Source organism: Lathyrus oleraceus, chromosome 4 (assembly GCF_024323335.1).
Source record: "Lathyrus oleraceus cultivar Zhongwan6 chromosome 4, CAAS_Psat_ZW6_1.0, whole genome shotgun sequence".
Taxonomy (NCBI): domain Eukaryota; kingdom Viridiplantae; phylum Streptophyta; class Magnoliopsida; order Fabales; family Fabaceae; genus Lathyrus; species Lathyrus oleraceus.
In genome coordinates, this window is record NC_066582.1 from 461221405 (window position 1) to 461242331 (window position 20927).

Below are 20927 nucleotides of genomic sequence, written 5' to 3' on the forward strand. Positions count from 1 at the left end.
TATCCCACATGACTGCCACATGTGCGCCAATATTCAAGCTCCTCCGGAAAGATCAGCGTCATGATTGGACCAAGGATTTCCAGAAGGCCTTTGACAATATTAAAGAGTATCTGTCTGAGCCTCCGATTCTGTCTCCGCCCGTGGAAGGGAGACCCTTGATTATGTACTTGACAGTTCTTGAAGACTCTATGGGTTGTGTATTGGGTCAGCAAGATAAATTAGGGAAGAAAGAGTATGCCATCTATTATCTGAGTAAGAAGTTCATTGATTGTGAGTCTCGATACTCAATGCTTGAGAAAACATGATGTGCTTTGGCTTGGGCTGCTAAGCGCTTACGCCAATATATGTTGAATCATACGACTTGGGTGATATCCAAAATGGATCCAATCAAGTATATCTTTGAGAAGCCTTCTCTAACTGGGAGGATTGCTCGTTGGCAGATGTTGTTGTCTGAGTATGATATTGAGTATCAAGTTCGGAAAGTTGTTCAAGGTATTATCTTGGCTGACCACTTGGCACATCAACCAATTGAGGATTATCAGTCAGTTCAGTACGACTTCCCTGATGAGGAGTTTCTGTATTTGAAGATGAAAGATTGCGACGATCCTACGCTCGATAAAGGGCCAGAGTCTGGTTCTCGATGGAGCATGGTGTTTGATGGCGCTGTAAATCAATATGGAAATGGTATTGGGGAAGTGATCATTACTCCTCAGGGCACACATTTTCCTTTTACAGCAAGGCTAACTTTCAAATGCACGAATAATATGGCGGAGTATGAGACCTGTATTATGGGATTCGAAGAGTCTATTGATCTTAGGATCAAACATCTCGATGTCTTTGGTGATTCGGCCCTTGTTGTTAATCAGATTAAGGGTGAATGGGAGACGAATCAGCCTGCCCTCATCCCATACAGAGATTATGCGAGGAGGATTTCAACGTTCTTTACTGAGGTTGACTTCCATCATATTCTTCGAGATGAGAATCAGATGGCAGATGCTCTTGCAACGCTTGCTTCTATGATTGTGGTGAAATTCTGGAATGAAGTTCCCAATATCATTATGATGCGCTTGGACAGACCAGCTCATGTATTTGCAGTAGAAGAAGTGAAAGATGATGAGCCATAGTATTATGATATCAAATGTTTTCTTCAGAGTCAGATTTACCCGCCTGGGGAATCTGTAAAAGATAAGAAGACTTTGAGGACATTATCAAGCAGTTTCTACCTCAATGGCGATGTGCTGTATAAGAGGAATTCTGACATGGTTCTGCTCAGATGCGTGGATAGACACGAAGCAGACCTGTTGATGATTGAAGTCCATGAGGGTTCATTTGGTACTCATTCCAATGGACATGCCATGGCAAAGAAGATGTTAAGAGCAGGCTACTATTGGTTGACAATGGAGTTTGACTGCTGCAAACATGTGAAGAAATGCCATAAGTGTCATATTTATGCGGATAAGATTCATATTCCCCCGACACTTCTGAATGTGATTTCATCACCATGGCCTTTCTCTATGTGGGGAATTGACATGATTGGCATGATAGAGCCAAAGGCGTCCAACGGTCACAGATTTATTCTCGTAACAATTGATTACTTCACCAAATGGGTTGAAGCGGCATCGTATGCAAACGTGATCAGGCAGGTGGTTGTGAAGTTTATCAAGAATCAACTCATATGCCGGTATGGTGTGATAGATAAGATCATTACTGATAATGGATCTAACTTGAACAACAAGATGATGAAAGAGCTGTGTAGCGAGTTCAAGATTGCACATCATAATTCTTCTCCTTATAGACCCAAGATGAATGGGGTTGTTGAAGCTACTAATAAGAACATCAAGAAGATTATTCATAAGATGGTTGTTACGTACAAAGATTGGCATGAGATGTTGCCATTTGCTTTGCATGGTTATCGTACATATGTCCGCACTTCAACAGGGGTAACCCCTTTCTCTCTTGTTTATGGCGTGGAGGTTGTGCTCCCCGTGGAGATTGAGATCCCATCAATGAGAGTCTTAATGGAAGCCAAGTCGACTGAGGCTGAATGGGTTCAGAGTCGTTATGACCAACTGAGTTTGATTGAAGAGAAGAGATTATCTGCCATGTGCCATGGTCAGTTATATCAGCAAAGGATGAAGAAAGCCTTTGATAAGAAGGTCAAGCCTCGTGTGCTTCGAGAAGGTGAACTTGTGCTCAAGAAAGTTTTGTCTTTCGCGCCCGATTCCAGGGGCAAGTGGGCTCCAAACTATGAAGGTCCATATGTTGTTAAGAGAGCCTTTTCAGGCGGTGCTTTGATACTTACAACTATGGATGGGGAGGATTTCACTCGTCCTGTGAATTCAGATGCAGTCAAGAAATACTTCGCCTAAAATAAAAACAGAATAGCTCGCTATGTTGAAAATCTGAAAGGGCGGCTTTGGCAAAAAGTAGAGTCTCGGTGGATTGAAAACCCGAAAGGGCGATCGAGGCAAAAATTAGCAACATAAAACAAAGTGAATATATATATCGCTAGATTGAGTACCTCACCCTGGGGAAATCTAGGCAAAAATTAGGGATTTGGCAAGTAACTGCATCCTAATAAGACTTTGTTCTACAGTCGTCTTCTGTCCAAGATTCTCGCTCATTCATCGTCAACTAAAGCTTCAAATACATTGGATTCAGATTTGGTGGCGAAATGGTCATTTTGTTCAAATATATCACCAATTAAAAATTTGTAAAGATCCATGGAGTCTCGCCATTTGCAGACTACCATGGAGTCTGTTTAACAAGTGTTTGCATGTTTTAATTGATAAATATCATTGTTTTAAACAAATAAAGTTTTTTATAAACTGTTTTTTAAACAAAGTGAACATTCACAATGACTGAAGGGATGAAATGGAGAGTCTTCAGTATTCTCCCAAGGATAGTATGATCTCCAAGAGGGTAAGACATTTGTTCATATTCCTAGCCTATTTGTTTTCCTCTTCATCATCTTTCAGATTTGTCTCCTCAGTGAGTGCAGAAGAAGGTAACACACTACCAAAATCCCCAGAGAGTCTGGAGTTTGGTCTCAGTCTTCTAGCTCCCTAGTGAGTCGGAATCTAGCATCTGTGTTTTATCAATTATATGATTTTCATCCCTTGTGCGGATTGACCTAAAATCCCTTATAGATTGATAGATTGACACGCTATTTTTTTTGAGGAAGTTGGTCTTCCCACTTTAAGATTGGAAATCTCCCGCAGAGTGAGCAGGAAATCCAGTATGAGAGTAATTTTCAACAGGTTGGTTTGTACCGGATGTTCATCCATTGATTCTTGGACCTGTTTGTGTTAGATATGTCAGTTTGTCAGCATTAATCATACATAAACCACGCATATACATGCATAATTATAACATTCAGATATTCATGTTGCATTCTTTGCCATATATCTTTGCTTGTTATCTCCTACTGATTGGTGATACATATTTCCCCAAGCATATGTTGGTGTCTGATCTCTCCATATAGAGTCAGCCCTATAGGCATAAAGTGTCTATCTTCCCTTCTGTCTTCCCCAGTGAGTTATGTCCTCATGGATGATTATTGTTTTAGCTTCCTCCCAAAATATGTAGTGGGATGGAATTACTCCCCTGAGTTATATCCTCATTCGGTTGAGTCTTGTTTTATTACGTCTTTCTAGTTTGTTCCTAGATTGACTACTCTTGTTATTTCCCCTGCTTCCCTGTAATTGTTCATTCTCTCCCCAGCGGATGTTGTGGCCTTCTATCCAGTAACCGGTAGTTATAAGTCCTATTTTTATGGTTTTCTACCCAGTAACCGGTAGTTGTAAACCCCATTTTGTCCCCTAGCAGAGTTAACCCTTGATTTTGTTCATCCTAACCGATGACGGTTACTCTCTTCTGTGGTTTTCTACCCGGTAACCGGTAGATGTAATTCCCTCTTTGTTGGTTATCTTTATCCAATATTCGATATTGATATTCCTTCGTTTTGAGTATATCTCCCAGTAACCAGTGATATATCTCCTGGATCATTGCTTTTTGTCAATATATCCCCAGCGAGTCATTTTTTTATTTACCTTTGTTTGGTAATGATTATTTCTCCCCTTGATTGGTCCTCATTTCATACCCAATAGCCGGTATCTGGATGTTCTTTCTTTTCGGTTGATTTATCCTTTATTAACCTAGTAACTGGTTGTGGATAATCTTCCATACGAGTATGTTGAAGGTGAGAAAAACAAGAAAGGGGGGTTTGAATTGTTTGGAAAATAAGCGCTTTTTCAAAATGAAAATCACACAAGGATTTTTATACTGGTTCGCTTATAACACAAAGCTACTCCAGTCCACCCGGCCAAGGTGATTTCGCCTTCAACAAGGACTTAATCCACTAATCTTGAAAGATTGATTACAAACAACGTCTAGGAGAAAGATCTCTTAGTCCTCTCAAGTATACAGACTGCACAGAGTCACTTGAGGAAATACAACAAAGATAAAAACTTAGGTAATCTAGAGTGCTTCTAAGATAAGCAAATATTACAACAGTAAGAACAAAGTGTTTCACGTTCTAAGCAAAAGCTTCGTGAAGATTGAGAGAATAAAACGTGTTTTTGTGTGTTGATGTTTCAGTAAGTTCTTGTACGCTCAATGTTGATATGCAGTCCTTTATATAGAGGAGAAGAAGCCGTTAAAAAATCATAGCAGATAATAACTCTTGAATAATAATTAGTGCCATAACTTATGTTGCTTGTTGCCAAAACAACTTTCTCTCCTTGAATGACTACTTTCCAAATATAGTTCCTTTTCATTTGAATTTGGAGTTTAACGTCTCTTTCTGCATTAGGAAATCCATTTCCAAAACTTTATTTGAAGTTAACGTTACTCTTCCTTATTTAGCAATTCCATAATCAGAGTCTTCGTGTTTCTGGAGATCTTGGAATCTTGCTATCTAACTTCTGATGTTGATCTCTTTTGAGTTCTGATGGTTTCTGCAGATAGCGCTGAGAACTTCTGGAGTTTGATATACCGTTGTTCAAAGTCAGAACTTCTAGAGCGTACTTCTTGTTCAGATGCTTCTGATATTTTGCTGTTTTGCTCAGAGTTAGACTTTCTTGAACGTGTTTCTACTTCAGATGCTTCTGGTCTTCTGATAATTTGTATCTGATATGATTCTGTATCTGATGATTTCTTCCTTCTTTCCTTAGAACCCTGCACACTTAGAAACTTTTCGTTAGGGTGCCATTTTTGGTTTCATCCTTTGTTATCATCAAAATCATGGAATCTGTTGTAGAACAATTTTTGTTCTTACATATGTTATCTACGTTCTGACGGTAATAGATAATATATTTCATGCGCCCTTTTGTCGAAGTCTTTTTCTTCCCCAGTTGAGTCAGATTCGTATTTCCTATTTGGAATCGAATGTCCATCCTGCAATCGAGTTCGCTTGTTCAGCTCTCCTTTCGGATTATGAGTGTCTTGGAAATATTCCCCAATTCACGCCTGGTTGGTCAACTATATGCCCAGTAACCGGTATCCCTAGTGTTCCTTCCTTTGTGCTCTTTTATGACTTTTTGTCCCCTGTGGAGTTAGATTTTCTTGAGTTGAAACATACCTTTTAGGTCTTCCTCAGATGCTTGGATGATTGATATCTCTCACCCTTATACCGGTCTTAGATATTCTTTCTCCCTGAGTATGTTGTTCTCTCACCCTTATATCGGTGTTTTGATCACATGTCTCTTTGAGCTTATTACCTAGTAGCCGGTAATACCTCATTCGTTGTTTCCTCAGCTGAGTCCTTTGTGGATTTCCCAGCTTGATTCCATAATTTTATCCGAAGTATCCTTCATGGATATTTTGCTGTATTGGCATATTCCCCAATACATGCATCTTTGCATCAGCTCGAGTCTTTCCATTGATTTATTTTCATGGAATCCCTTCATGTCTCTCAGCAAGTTTTAAGTCGTGACCTGCTGACGCATTTTTATTCCCTTTATTCCCGAGTAAAGTCTCTAGGATCTCTGTCTCCTTAGTGAGTGTATTACTCCTTTGGATTCTCAGTTTCTCCAGATTTCTTTTTCTTTGTGGACATATATCCCCATAGAGTATTGACTTTTGCAAACATACATTTGCATCATGAGGTCTCTTAGGGACCAAAATTCGTCTCTTTGTTATTATTTAAGCCCATTCTACCTCGTCGAGACGAAGATTTTAACCTTCATATATCCGGCTAGAATGACCTTAAATAGGGGCACTTATAAGACCCTAATTTTGACCCCAAGACCCCTCATGGCATCATAACATTGCTCATTTGCATTTGCCTCAAGGATCATAGCATCTTGGCTCCTTACCCTTGGGTTGGGACTTGTGTGAGTTGGTTTGAGACCACCAAGCATGCTTGAATTGTATATTATTATTTTTTTTATTTTGTTTACTAACCAAAAGCACAAAAATGTGTCATTAACTTGTTTCAAGACTCCTACGGTGGCTCCTACGATGGCTCCTACACCCATTGATGTGGCCAGATGAAGTTAAAAGCAAGCATGACAATGGTTCCCAAAACTATAAATCATCATATAGGCCTCCCAAGTGTCTCAATTTTTCATTTTGATCAAGATAAACCAAGGGGCTTGAGGATTGTTTCCCAAGGAAACCCTAATTCAACTGTGCATTGAATGTGCCTTGCTCATGAAGCAACCTCAGCCTATGATCAAATACAATCAAGGGAAGTTCTTTCATTCATCATTTTATGCATATTTGAGCTTATGTGAGTGTCCTCAATAATCAATTCATCAAGATTTGAAGTTTGGACTTGAGAAGTTGATCAGTCAATTCATTTGACTATTTTGAAATCCACTGAGACCAAACATTTGATGTGTTTGTCAAATGATGATGACCTCAAAAGAAAAATTGTTCTTAAGAACCATATGAACAAGTTTCATGTTCATCAAAAATCCATTTGAAACATGGAAGGTCATCATTCATTTCAAAACAATATAGGTCATTTTGACTGAAACCCTAATTTTAGGTCAACTTCCCAAGGACCTAACTCCTTCATTTTTCATGATTTTGAGGTGGGACCAAGTGCGTTGGAAATTTTAAGATGTCTAATTAAATTGTTATGTTGGACAAAATTTCATAATACTAAAAGAAACACATGTGATAATACAAAACATTATAGGTCACTTTGGACCAAAGCCATTGAAATGTGAAAAAGTCCAACTTCAAGTGCCCATAACTTTCTCATCAAAAATCCAAATGATGCAACATTTAAGTAAAAATTGATTTTCTTGAAAATATCTACAACTTTGAAGTTGAAGGTTTTGTCATTTGAGGCTTGCATCATTGAAACAGAAGCGCTTGAAGTTGGTCCATTTTGGCAAAATTTCCATGTACATGTTTTGTACCTTGAAATTCATGACCAGTTTTCAATATTTTCCCAACTCCAAATGAATTTTTGTTCAACATAACATTTGTTCCTTATGTCAAGACCTTTCCAACCATTACCCGCGTGCCTATGTTTCAATTTTGCAAATGGCACTTTCGAAGAGGAGAAGTTTTGGTTTCAATTATGCATAACATGTGAAATTTTCCTGCACACCACATTGCCTTGCCATTTGCACGTCCCAATTCATTTGTTTCATCATCAGCATGCAAAACCAATTGAGTTTGGGCCTCACATGCGCCTGTACAGGCCCATGCATGAAGGATCCAAGCTCATGCACACACGGATATTTCATGCATTGCATCATCTCTTGCTATAAATAGGATGCTTCATTCACTTCAAAAACCAACCTAAAGGCGCCTGAAGCTCTGCACAAGTGAAATCCTAACCCTGCATTAAAGGAATTTTGATTTTTATCTCAATTTTTCAAGCTCAGATTTCAACTATCTTGGTTGATCTCTGACTTATAATTCCTTAGCCTAACTTCCTTGTTACTTCAAGAGCAAGTTGCATTGAAGAATTGGAGTGGATCAAGCATTGAAAAGTTTCACTTCAAAGGTTTATATTCAAACTGTTTTGATTCGAATCTCGTTGGATATTGAGCATTTCTTGTATTGGTTGGTACCTCTGAATGGTGATATACTGTTCAATAGAAACTTCAACATGGTTTAGCTCAGATGCGTGGATAGACACGAAGCAGACTTGTTGATGACTGAAGTGCATGAAGGTTCCTTTGGTACTCATTCCAATGGACATGCAAAGGAAAAGAAAATGTTGTGAGCAGGTTACTATTGGCTGACAATGGAATCTGACTGTTGCAAGTTTGTGAAGAAGTGCCACAAGTGTCAAATTTATGTTGATAAGATTCATGTTCCTCCGACACTATTGAATGTTATCTCTTCCCCATGGCCCTTCTCCATGTGGGTGATTGATATGATTGGGATGATTGAGCCCAAAGCTTCAAATGGACATCATTTCATTTTAGTGGAAATTAATTACTTCACAAAATGGGTCGAGGCGGCATCGTGTGCAAATGTGACCAAGCAATTTGTTATAAAGTTTATTAATAATCAGATTATATGCCGGTATGGTGTGCCAAGTAAGATCATTACTGACAATGGATCGAACTTGAATAACAATATGGTGGAAGATTTTTGTAAAGACTTCAAGATTGCACATCATTATTCTTCTCCCTACAGACCCAAGATGAATGGGGATGTTGTAGTTGCGAACAAGAACATCAAGAAGATTATCCAGAAGATGGTTGTCACGTATAAGGATTGGCATGAGATGCTCCTGTTTGCTTTGCATGGGTATCGTACATCCATCCGTACTTCAACAGGGGCAACCCATTTTTCTCTTATGTATGGTATGGAAGCAGTGCTCCCCATAGAGGTTGAGATTCCTTCATTGCGTGTGCTCATGGAAGCCAAGTTGACTGAGGCTGAATGGTGTCAAACTAGGTTTGATCAGTTGAATTTGATTGAAGAGAAGAGATTAACTACCATGTGTCACATGGTCAGTTATATCAGCAAAGGATGAAGAAAGCTTTTGATAAGAAGGTCAGACCTCGAGTGTTCAGAGAAGGTGACCTTGTGCTCAAGAAGATTTTGACGTTCTAGCCAGATTCCATAAGAAAATGGACTCCTAATTATGAAGGCCCATATGTTGTTAAGAGAGCCTTTTTAGGCGGTGCTTTGATTCTTGCAACTATGGATGGTGAAGAGTCCACTCATCCTGTGAACGCAGATGCAGTCAAGAAATACTTCGCCTAAAAAAAATAAAAGAACAGCTCGCTAAGTTGAAAACCCAAAAGGGCGGCTTAGGCAAAAATGAGCGTCTCGGTGGATTGAAAACCCGAAAGGGCGATCCAGGCAAAAATTAGAGACATAAAACAGAAAGAATTTCCTGATAAGTTGAGTACCTCACCTTGGGGCAACTTATGCAAAAATTAGGGATTATGTTAAGTAACTGCATTCTGCTGATCTTCAGTGTTTTGAAGGCTTGTTTGAGCACAATGGTTGACATCAGTTCATCCCCAATAGCGGTCAAGAGCACAATGGATATCAAGAGTTGGTAGAAGGATTAAGGATCATTTGTATTTAATGTAACCCTTTTTCCATGTAAATTACCATTTTCAACTTTGTAAAAATCCATGGAGTCTTGTCATTTACAGACTACCATTCCATTAAATAAAGTTGAGCTTTTATCCAATTGTTTCCACTCTTATTTATTTCAGCCAATAGTTTTAAAATTTTATTATGATCATTTTGAAATTAATTTTTTTTATCAAAAATTCAAATTTTTTATATCTATAAAGAAAGAATTTTTCAAAGCAAGTAAAAGGAATATCAACAGCATTTCAATGGATAGCAAGTCCTTAAGTGTGAAACATCTGAGGTTCCCCAAGAAGTTAACCCTTCGGGTATCCCTAGACGTTTGTGTTGATTCAGTTCCTCGACGAAGTGTTTGATCCCCAGTGGAATTTCTTTCCTTGTCCCTAGCTGGGTTGGTTGATTCAGATACCTTGTGGCGTGTTATTTTCTCCGGCAGAGTTTCTGCTGTCTCCAACGGAGTTTGTACATCCCCAATGAAGTTCATATTTCCTCAGCAGGGTTGATGGTTGATCTACCCTAGTAGATCGCATTGGTTTCCCCACCAATCGCCATTTAACTTGCTCCCAGTCAGAGTTTCCTCCTGTTTTCTAAGCAGCTTTTTGTGATTATTCTCTGAAGGGTTGTCTCCCATTTTTATGGTGTTGACCTAAAATTCCCCACAGAGTTGATATGTTCTATCCTCAGCAGATCTCCTCCTTCCCAAGCTAGGTTTGAACTTTTAGGTTGTTGATCTCTTTGTTCTCTAGCAGTTGTCTCCATATTTTGTGGATTGACCGAGGATTGTACCGATGGTTCAAATTCTTTGCGACACCTTTGTATCCTTTGTGATCGTTTTGTCCGCATAATAATCATATATACATATACATATACAATCATATAATTTCATAATTGCATACCCTGCATATTCATATTTGATTTGTTTGAGATTCTCATTCTCTGTTATGGCGGTACTTTATCCCCATTCCAAATCTGGTGTTTGTCCTCCTTCAATTATAGAGTATCAGCCCCTTAAGCAGAAAGACATTAACCTTTCTCATTTTCCCCACTGAGTTTGTTTCCTCGTGGATGATTGTTATTTCAGTCTCCTCCCCAGTTGATTATCTGGATGGAATTATTCCCCTTAAGTTATGTCCTCATTGGGTTGAGTCTTGATTGACCGTTTTCTTTCTAGCTCTTACCTAGATAGATGCTTTGGTCCCCTGAGAGTTTATTGCCCAGTAACTGGTAATATTCTTCTTAGTTTGCAGTTTGTTACTTCTTGCCCAATAACCGGCAAAAGTACCTTTTTTTCCTCCTTAGTAGAGTCCCCAGTGGATCTATTCCCCAGGAAGTATATCCTTGATATGTTCATCCTAACCGTTGACGAATATCTTTCTTTCCCCTGCCTGAGTTTATCCCTGATATGTTCATTTTAACCGGTGACGAGTATTCTCATTCTATAGTATTCTACCCAGTAAAAAGGTAGTTGTAATCCCTATTTTGTTCACCAGAAAGTTAATCCTTGATATGTTCATCCTAACTGATGACGGGTTTTCTTCTCCTCGTGGTATTCTATCCAGTAACCGATAGATGTAATCCCTATTTTTGCTCCCCATTCAAAGTATATCCTTGATATGTTCATCCTAACTGGTGACGGATTTTCCCTTTGATTGGTTTTCTACCCAGTAGTCGGTAGTTGTAAATCCTATTTTCCTCCTCGCAAAGTCTATCCTTGATATGTTCATCCTAACCGGTGACGGATTTTCTCTCCGACGGTTTTCTATCCAGCTTTCGATAGATGTAATTCCTACCCTTTTTGTTTAGTTGGTATATCCTTGATATGTTCATCCTAACCGATGACGGGTATCCTCCTTGACATTTCCAGGCAAGTTTATCCTTGATATGTTCATCTTAACCGATGACGGATTTTCTTCCCTGTCGAGTTTATCCTTGATATGTTCATCCTAACCGATGACGGATACTGTCACCCTTGGTCTTCTTCCCTTTAACTGGTAGTTGTAAATCCTATTTTCTATAATTTTTCCCAGCAAGGCTATTCTTACCTAGTAACCGGTAATGAATTTCGCCTCCTGGTGATCCTCAGCGAGTCATCCTTGATATGTTCATCCTAACAGATGACGGATGTTCTCTCTGTCAGATGTTTATTTTCTCCTTACCCAGTAACAGGTAATGGATAATAGATTTCTGCTCCTCCTGTGTTAAAGTTTATCTTCCCCAGTTGAGTTGAGTGCGCGTTTCCTTAGTGAAATCGCTTTTCCCCTGCATGATTCAAGTACTTCAGTTTTATCCTGACTTACTCGTATTCCCCGCAGATGTTGTTTTTCCCCGGCTGAGTCTTTCCATTTTATATGGAATTCCTCGAGTCCCCCAGCAGTTTTAAGTCGTAGCCTGGCCTACACATAACCCATTTTACCCTCACCCCCAGAGTCTCTGTCTCCCTAGGGATTTTTCCTTACGGAATGCATTGTGCTCCTGCGGATTTTCGATCTCTCTGATTTCTTTTTCCTTTGTAGCAATACTTCCCCACAGAGCATTAACTTTTGCATTCATGTCATATGCATCATGAGGTCTCTTAAGGACCAAAATTTGTTTCTCTATGTTGTTATTTAAGCCCATTCTACTGAGTCGAGCCGAATATTTCAACCTTCACCTCCTTAGTTAGAATGTCCTTAAATAGGGGCAGCTGTAAGACCCCAATTTTGAGCCTAAGACCCCTCATGTAATTTCATCATATGCATTGACATTAGGGATCATATCTTGGCATCCTCCTTACCCCTCCTTCATTGGGTTTGTTTTGGGATAGATCACCAAGCATTATGTGTTTGTATCATACTTGTATTTTATCATTTTTACTAACCAAATTATCAAAAAAATATGTATTTGTATTTGCCTAACTCTTTTGTAGGAAGGGCGTGATTTCCATTGATCTATCAAGTTAAAATCTAGGGTTTGAGACCCTCATGAACAAAGAGCACAACCAAAAATTGATCCAAGAATGGTTACAAGCATCATATATGAGTCCCAATGTTCTCTACATGTTATATTGGTCAAGTTTTCTTCAATAGTTTGAGGGTGATTTGCCTTGGAAACCCTAGTTTGACTGGGTATCTTGAGTAACTTCTCCAATAAGCTATCTCACCAATTGATCAAATTTCTCAAGGTACACTTCAAAATTCATCATCTTATGCATATATGATCTACCATGAACCAATAAAGTCAAGAGAATTGGAAGTTAGCAAGTTGGTTGATGGTCGTTGGCCAGATGGAATCATCTGATCAAAACTGGGTCTCCCTAGACCCTATCTCCTACAATTTTCACCATATGAAAATGATTTCAAGAGAAATCTGTCTCTAAATAACATTCCAAACAACTTTTATGTTTAGACCTAGAGCTTGTTTTTCTTGGAAAATCATTTTCTATGTTGAAACATTATAGGCCATAACTTGCTTTATTTTTATGATATGAAAGATTTCCAAGTTGCACAATCGAATTCAATGTGTCTACTTGAAATTTGATTTTTGGAGTGGGAGCTAATTCAACTTTTTTGAGCATGTGATATGAGGTTACATTATAGGTCACTTTTGACCTATACCATTGATCAAGTGATTTTTCCAATCTTCAAAAATACATAACTCTATCATTTCAAATCCAAATGACATAAAATTGGTGACCATTTTTAAGGTCTTTGAAAGAGATACAGCTTTTATGAAAATACTTTTCTCATTTAAGCTCATATAAAAAGTTAAGCAAGGTGGAACATTGAGACATATGGCTTGACACTTAGAAAATTTTTGATATGTCAAAACTTTTCAAACTTCCACCTCAAATTTCTTCATTATAAAAACTCCAAATGGAAAAGTGTTGAACATCAAAGTTATTCCTCTCAATCTCACCTTTCTGAAAAACTCAAATTCACCCATTTTGGGCAAGGAATGCATAGGTTGCGCATGGCTTGAACATGGTGTCATCACTTGGCAAGAATCAAACTTCAAATCTTCACACACACTTGCCTTGCAATCCAATTTGAATTCAGACTATCTCACACTCATTTGTGGACTTAGGGCAATGATTTTATGGGCTAATACGCGCCCATGCACCAATGCATCATCAATACCATATTTGGAAAGTGGATTTCAAGTGTGCAAAAAGCAATGGTTTCAGCTATAAATAGAGCCTCATATGCTCAACATTTCACACACATTTGTGCCAGCTTTGATCCCTTAACTCTAACCCATACATTGCAAAGGATAATCCTGAGAAATTCACTTGAATTTGAGTTTGAATTTCCACTGTTTTGAAATTCAAATCTCTAGGGATCCACAACCTTTTAAGCATTCAATCCTTCATCTGCAAGCATTTGGAGTGAGATCAAGCACGAGCAAGAGCAAGATCAGTTGAATCCAGACCTCCATTGAAGGTATTTTCCAGAAATTTTGATCTCTTCGATTCTCTCTAATTCTTGCTCAATTCTATTGATTCTTTGGTTGTCTGAAGTCCTACCAATGTAGGCAAGAAGATTGAGTTGCTTTGAGGCCAAATAAAAGCAACTCAGTTAATGTACCTCAAATTTCAACTCCATGTATCTCTCAATATACTTGGAGTTAGAGTGAATTGAGGCTATCAGCATCAGCATCTTCTACAACATTAATCTGATCGTTGACCATCTTTTCATAGCGAAATCCCAGGCCAAATCTATCAGACTTGTACGGTACATCGATCAGTTGACCCCAGCCAGTACGACCACCATCTTCGACCACGGCTTGAGCTTCTTTCAGAGAAGTCATGGCAGGAGGAGCACGAATAACCTTGGGCACATGGGGAGTTGGCTTAAGGACAGGGCTGGTCGGAGGAACTACTTCAAATGACTGAGAAGGAGTCTCAAAGAATTCGCCATCCATCTAAACGTATCTGAAGGTATGCACACTGCTGACAATATACTCTTCTTCTCCACACACAGTGACAATCTTACCCTCTATTGGATACCTCAGCTTTTGATGGAGAGACGAAGCTACAGCATTTGCCCCATGAATCCAAGGGCGTCCCAGCAAACAGGAATAGGCAGGACAAATGTTCATTACGTGAAAGGTAGTGTTGAAGACTTGAGGTCCTATCTTGATAGGGAGAACCACTTCACCATGGACAACGCTCTTCGTACCATCGTAAGCACGCACCACAACGTCACTAGGTTTCAGTTCAATGCTTTTACAGTCAAGTTTATCGAGCACAGCTTTCGGTAGCACATTCAAAGAAGAGCCATTATCGATCAACACATGAGACAAGGTGATCCCCTTACACTCAATGGAGATATGCAGAGCTTTATTGTGATTCTTTCCTGCTGGTGGCAGGTCAGCATCGGAAAAGCCTAGGCCATTGTCAACAGCCAAGTTAGCAACATAATTTTCGAACTGATCGACAGATGTCTCCTGAGGCACATGAGCGGTCTTCAAGAATTTTATCAATGCATTGGCATGAGATTCAGAAGATAACAACAAGGATAACATCGAAATTTTAGACGGAGTATGCCCCAACTGTTCTACCACATCAAAATCACTCTTGCGGATGATTTTCAGCATTTCTTCCATTTCCTGTTTGGCAACATCTTCGGTAGTAACTTCGACTGGTGTCTTTGACTGAGAAGGATTGATTACTGGTTCCTTTCCTCGAGTTTCAGGGACGGGAGGTGAGATTTCTGGAGAAAAGATCCTTCCGCTTTGAGTAATTTTACTAGTCCCAACAATGTCAACGTCATTGGGATTAACAGAATTATCATCTTGCTTTATGCCGTGGATTTAAACATCACCTCCATAATTCCACGGAATGGCTTTGCTTGAGGAATATGGTATTGGGCCAGGTGCGGTAGTAATTAGGGGAGCTACCTTGGGCTCAGCATTAATCTTCACAGGCACTCTAGTAGCGGTAATCTTCACTGGAACTTTGGACCTAGCAATCACAGGTATTTCTTCAATAGGGTTTTCCACCTTAGGAATCTTTTCAAAGAGAATTGTACGATCATCCATCAGCCGTTGAATACCATTCCTCAACTTCAAGCAATCATTGGGTCGGAGTATACAGAGATCGCAATTTTCAGCACAACCTGGAAATAAACCAGCTTGTAATAAATTCTTCTTGATGATCAGGAGAGGAGATGCTAAGTCGGCTACATTAGAAATGTGGGAATTGTCATCCACAGCATTAACAGTCTTGTCATGATTAGACAGAGGAGCAGTGATGACATAAGGAGTCTCCGGAGGATCAAATTCAATTTCCCCAGCGTCGATCATATCCTGAATCTTATTCTTCAACAACCAACAATCATTTGTATCATGCCCGAGGCTATCAGAGTGATATGCACACCTGGCATTGGGATTATAACGAGGAGAAGTAGTGTTGGGATTTGTAGGAGGATCTCTGAGGGTAATTAAATTTGCTTTTAGCATACCCTGCAGTGCCTGTGCTAAAGTCATATTGATTTTCGTAAACTGTCTTCTCGGCCTGTCTTGTCTGTGTTGGAAGTTTTGAGATGACGGTGCTGTAACCGTAACTGCTCTAACAACATGGTCGCGATTTTTCTTGTTATGACCCCTTTGACCGTACACAACATTTGATTCATTCTTTCCCTGATAGGACTGTTTGGTACTGGCAGAGGTAGCCACCTGTATCTTTCCACTTCGAATGCCACTTTCAACACGTTCACCTGTCAATATAAGTTCAGTGAAACCCGATGAGGAACTTCCCAATAGATGGCTGTAGAATGGGCCAGTCAGTGTACCCATGAACATGTCCACTAATTCTCGATCAGTCATAGGGGGTTTGACTCTGCCAGCCAAATCTCTCCATTTTTGAGCATATTCTTTGAAGCTTTCTTTAGATCCCATAGTCATACTCTGCAACTGTAGCCGAGTAGGCGCCAATTCAGAATTATACTGGTAGTGCTTGTAGAAAGTTGTCGCTAAATCAGTCCAGGTGCGAATGTTAGAGCTCTCGAGCTGATAATACCACTCTAACTGTGTGCCAGACAGACTCTCTTGGAAGAAATGGATCCATAGCTTCCTATCAGTGGTATATGGCTGAATCTTTCTCACATAAGCTCTCAAATGCATCTGAGGACAAGACGCACCATCATACTTAGTGAAAGCGGGGACCTTGAATTTGCGGGGAATGACCACATCAGACACCAGACCTAAGCTTTCGAAATCCAGACCGGTAGTCTTCTGACCCTCCATAGCTAGCATGCGTTCTTCCAGCAACTTATACTTATCATCTTTTGGAGAGTACTGTTCATTTTCATAATCTTCATCGTCGTCCTCAGGGTTGAAGGGATCAACATTTTCCTCTTCCGAATCATTTTCTGTCTCCTCTTCTTGATCCTTCGGAACTCTAATCTTGACTCCTGCAGCCTGTCCTTTAAGCCTTCTTCCCGGGTTAATGTAACTCACATCTTTCTTGTCTTTCTTCTTCTCGAGCAAGAGAGCCTTCAGCTCCTCCTGCCCCTTGGATAAGTTCAAGATCATCTCTTGGAATTGAGCATTCTGAGCCTGGAGATCTTTGACAGTTTGTTCGAGAGCCATCTGTTTGTTTACAAGGAAGACCGTGAGAACATTGATCCTTTAGAATACCCGTTATGCGATGTTATGTTATGATATGCAATGTATGAAATGTTTTCAAGGACTTTTGGAATTTAACTTTGCGTAAACCACCAAAAAGGGGAACTTTTATTAATAATTTCTTTAATCGATGTTCGTTACAAAAAATAATAAAAATTAAATGAAAGTTCAAGTCTCCCAGGGACGGCTTCTTTTTGGGCGGAGATATGCATTGAGTCTTCGTTCCTCATTAAGCTGGCTGGTGAGCTCTAATAATTTCTTCCTTTCTGCACTGAACTGAGTTTCAAAAGTATCTCTTTCCTCTCTCAACTGGATCCAGGATTTCTTCAATTCTTCAACATTGGTAGGCATATCTGGATAAGGAATGATCTGAGAGGTACCTCCTTCAACTTTTGGTTCAACAATCAGTGGTCCGATTGCAAGATATGGCATGATAAGCTCACGAGCTCTGGCCCGTACCCATCTGAGATAAGGTTCCATAGGAATAGAGTTTTTCTGTCCTAAAGTACTTCTTTTCACCATGCCCCAAGCTCGTACAAACCTTTGACGGAGACCTTGAGAGTCGTTGTCATAGTCAAACACAATGCCTTGAATAATTATTTCATGTGGACCGTCTCTTCTAGCATAACCGAACTGACGTAGGGCTAAAGTTGGGTTATAAGTAATACCTCCTCTTATCCCCAGGAGTGGTACGTTAGAGAATTCTCCGCAATGGTCAATGATGATAACATTTTCTTTGGGTTGAGGACACCAATGGATGTCTGAATGGGAGAGCGACATTATCCTTTGAGACCATTTCAATTTTTGCTCATTCTTCAAGACTGATTGAGGAAGGTGCGAAATAAACCACCTAGATAATAAAGGTACGCAGCACATGAGAGTCCCTTGCCTTTTCATAGTACGAGTGTGAAGGGAATGCAAAATGTCTCCAAGCAAGGTGGGCACAGGTTTATGAGTGAGAAACATCCTAACAGCATTCATGCCTATGAATTGATCTGGATTAGGAAATAACACCAAACCATAGATTAGTAATGCTATAACATCTTCGAAAGCATGGACACTCCTAGCTTTTAGGAATTCTCGGGCCTTATTCATCAGAAATTTGGCAAGTAAACCCTTAACTCCACTTCTTGTTACCCAATTAGTTTCAATGTCGGACTTTGTCATGTGTAAAGCCGCGACAACTTCTTCAGACTTCGGAATCTTTTCTAAACCACTGAACGGTGTTTGATCAAGGATAGGTATCCCAAGCAGCCTGGAAAACTCTTCTAATGTGGGTACCAACTGATAATTTGGGAAGGTGAAACAATGATGTTTAGGATCGAAGAACTGGAATAGAACTCTCATCATATCTTCTTTGAAACCGGTGGTAACTAAATTGAGGAGAGAACCATGTTTCTTGATGAACTGAGCATGATCGGGCAGTTCTGACACTAAATCCTTGAGTTGAGGAAAGGTCGCTACAAAATTGATCTGGATGGTCTTCCTGGAAGCCATAGCCTATTTAATAGAGCAAAGTTAAACCCCTAAGTCCTTGAAATGGTTAGTACAATGTCATGATGTCATGATGTTATGATGTTATGATGTTAAGTAAGTAACAAACACAATAAAGTCACACTGCAATCATTCCTAGGTTTTAAGGCTTGCATGAGTTCCATAGGTAAGTACCCTCCCCACTGAAATTTGGTTGGTTCCACCTGTCCTAGAATAGTAACCGGGTTCTAGAAGGATCTCAAATCATCGACTTTTCCTTAAGTCCACTTCAGTGCAACACGAAGCGGTTGACCAAAATTTCCCTAAAGTCCAATCTCAAAGAGTGTATTATCGAGTATCAACTAACCCCAGTCGGAACCGAAGTCAGTTATCTCACTACTTTCTAATGGCTAGGATGAGTCAATTAGGGTTCTAAAGGTCTGGTTAATGCTTTGATGACACCACGCAGACGCCAAATTTTTCCTCAAGTAAACATGAGGAACATCAGGACATCTAAAGTGTCACATTAACCGTAGCCATCATTTTAACCATTCCAGTATACGCCGGACAGTCGCGATGATCTCTTGCTACTTACCTAAGGTACACTAGATCCGGGTGTAGGATCTTTCACTCAAGCATAGAATACCCAAACAATCCCTTAAAAGTAAATTAGACGAAGGAACAATTCGAAAACGTAAATGACCTTTTTTTTTTTTTTTTTAGGTAACCTCTCTTTTTAAAGTCCCCAGCAGAGTCGCCAGTTCTGTCATACGGTGAACTGACTTTTGTGTTTTTCTTCGGAAAGCAAATGTCGCGGATAGCAAGAGTCGCCACCGACTTTTCTTTTATCCAATAAGGAAAGGCGGAAAAGAACAGGAAAGACCTTGATTAGATTTTGGGTTCGGGAGGTACATTATACAAAGGGAAGGTGTTAGCACCCTTTGTATCCATGGTTATCCATGGGCTCTTAATTGCTTAGCTCATTTATGTTTTCCTTGTTCGAGAAAGTGTTTGAGAAATGTAGGGTGTTTAGAAAATATTTGAAAGAGAGTTTAACTTTGTAATGATTCTTGTACGAATGTATACAAAGTGTTTATCTCGTTTGATTTTGAAAAATGTTTAGAAAAATATAACTCGGCGATGATTCTGGTGCGAATGTATGCCAAGTGGTGATTTTCTAAAAGATGTTTTGAAAAGTGGGAGGTGTGAAAAGTAGTTTAAGCTGTGAGCAAGCATTTTAAGAGTTATACCTAACCAAGGTCTTTATAGGTATTTCCTATCCTTAGAAGGGTAAAACTGTCCTTACTATTGAGAAGTAAGTAGTCTTATCCTTTGGATGTAAAGGGACATCGTAGGGTCGTCGATCGGTCATTGAAGGCAACATTTGTAAGGATACCTTAGCATTCGAAGGGACGATCATCATTTAACCGTAGGCTACCACGAAGGGTCATCGAGGGACAAAGTCATGTATTCGAAGGAAACATTCTAGGGACAATGATGATTTAATCGAAGGGTCTTTGCTAAGGGTATCCCCACATTCGCGGGACATGACCGTAATATTGTAAGGCAACAAAGAAAGGGTCCAAATCATATGTTCGAAGGCAATATTTGTAATCAGTTAGGTAATTAGGATGAATCTCCACAAGGGTATCCCACAAATAAAGTGGAATACCTAGGAAGCTACCTTCTTCGGGAGTATGTGAGTCCTCACAAAATTCAACAAACAGGTCAGATTACCAAATGGGGTGCGATCAATAGTTGCACCGAACAAAGGAATCGCAACAGTAATAATGTCAGGCAAATAATACATAGCTATGATAGAACATGTCAGATAAGCACAGAACATAACGGGAAAAAAAATCAGCGACTGTCATGTTCGCTACTGCCTCGCTTAGCGAAGGCTTGGCGAACACTCGCTACATGTTCGCGTAGCGATGTGCTAGCGAACGGCTGCGGGTTTTCAGTTTAATAACAGTACGATTTCAGCAAGCTCCAAACCCTATGGTATCCATTACAGAAATTACATGTTTAAACATTCAAGACATCCATGCATAATTAAATCCACATGCAAATCCTAAGATACATTTATAAATTCAATCATAATGCCACATGTAAATTGGGAGCATAAAGCGGTAGTGGTAGTGCAAACCTGTTTGCAATTGAATTGCAATGTTGAATTGGAAGATCATTCTTAGGGTTGGTGTCAGATTGAGTTGGGCGGAGGTAACCTTTGTGCAGATGAGTTTCCTTCAGGGTTTCCTTTAGGGTTGTTCTGAATTCTCTTGGTTAGCTTCCAGGGTTTTTCCGGTTGCCTCTGTTAG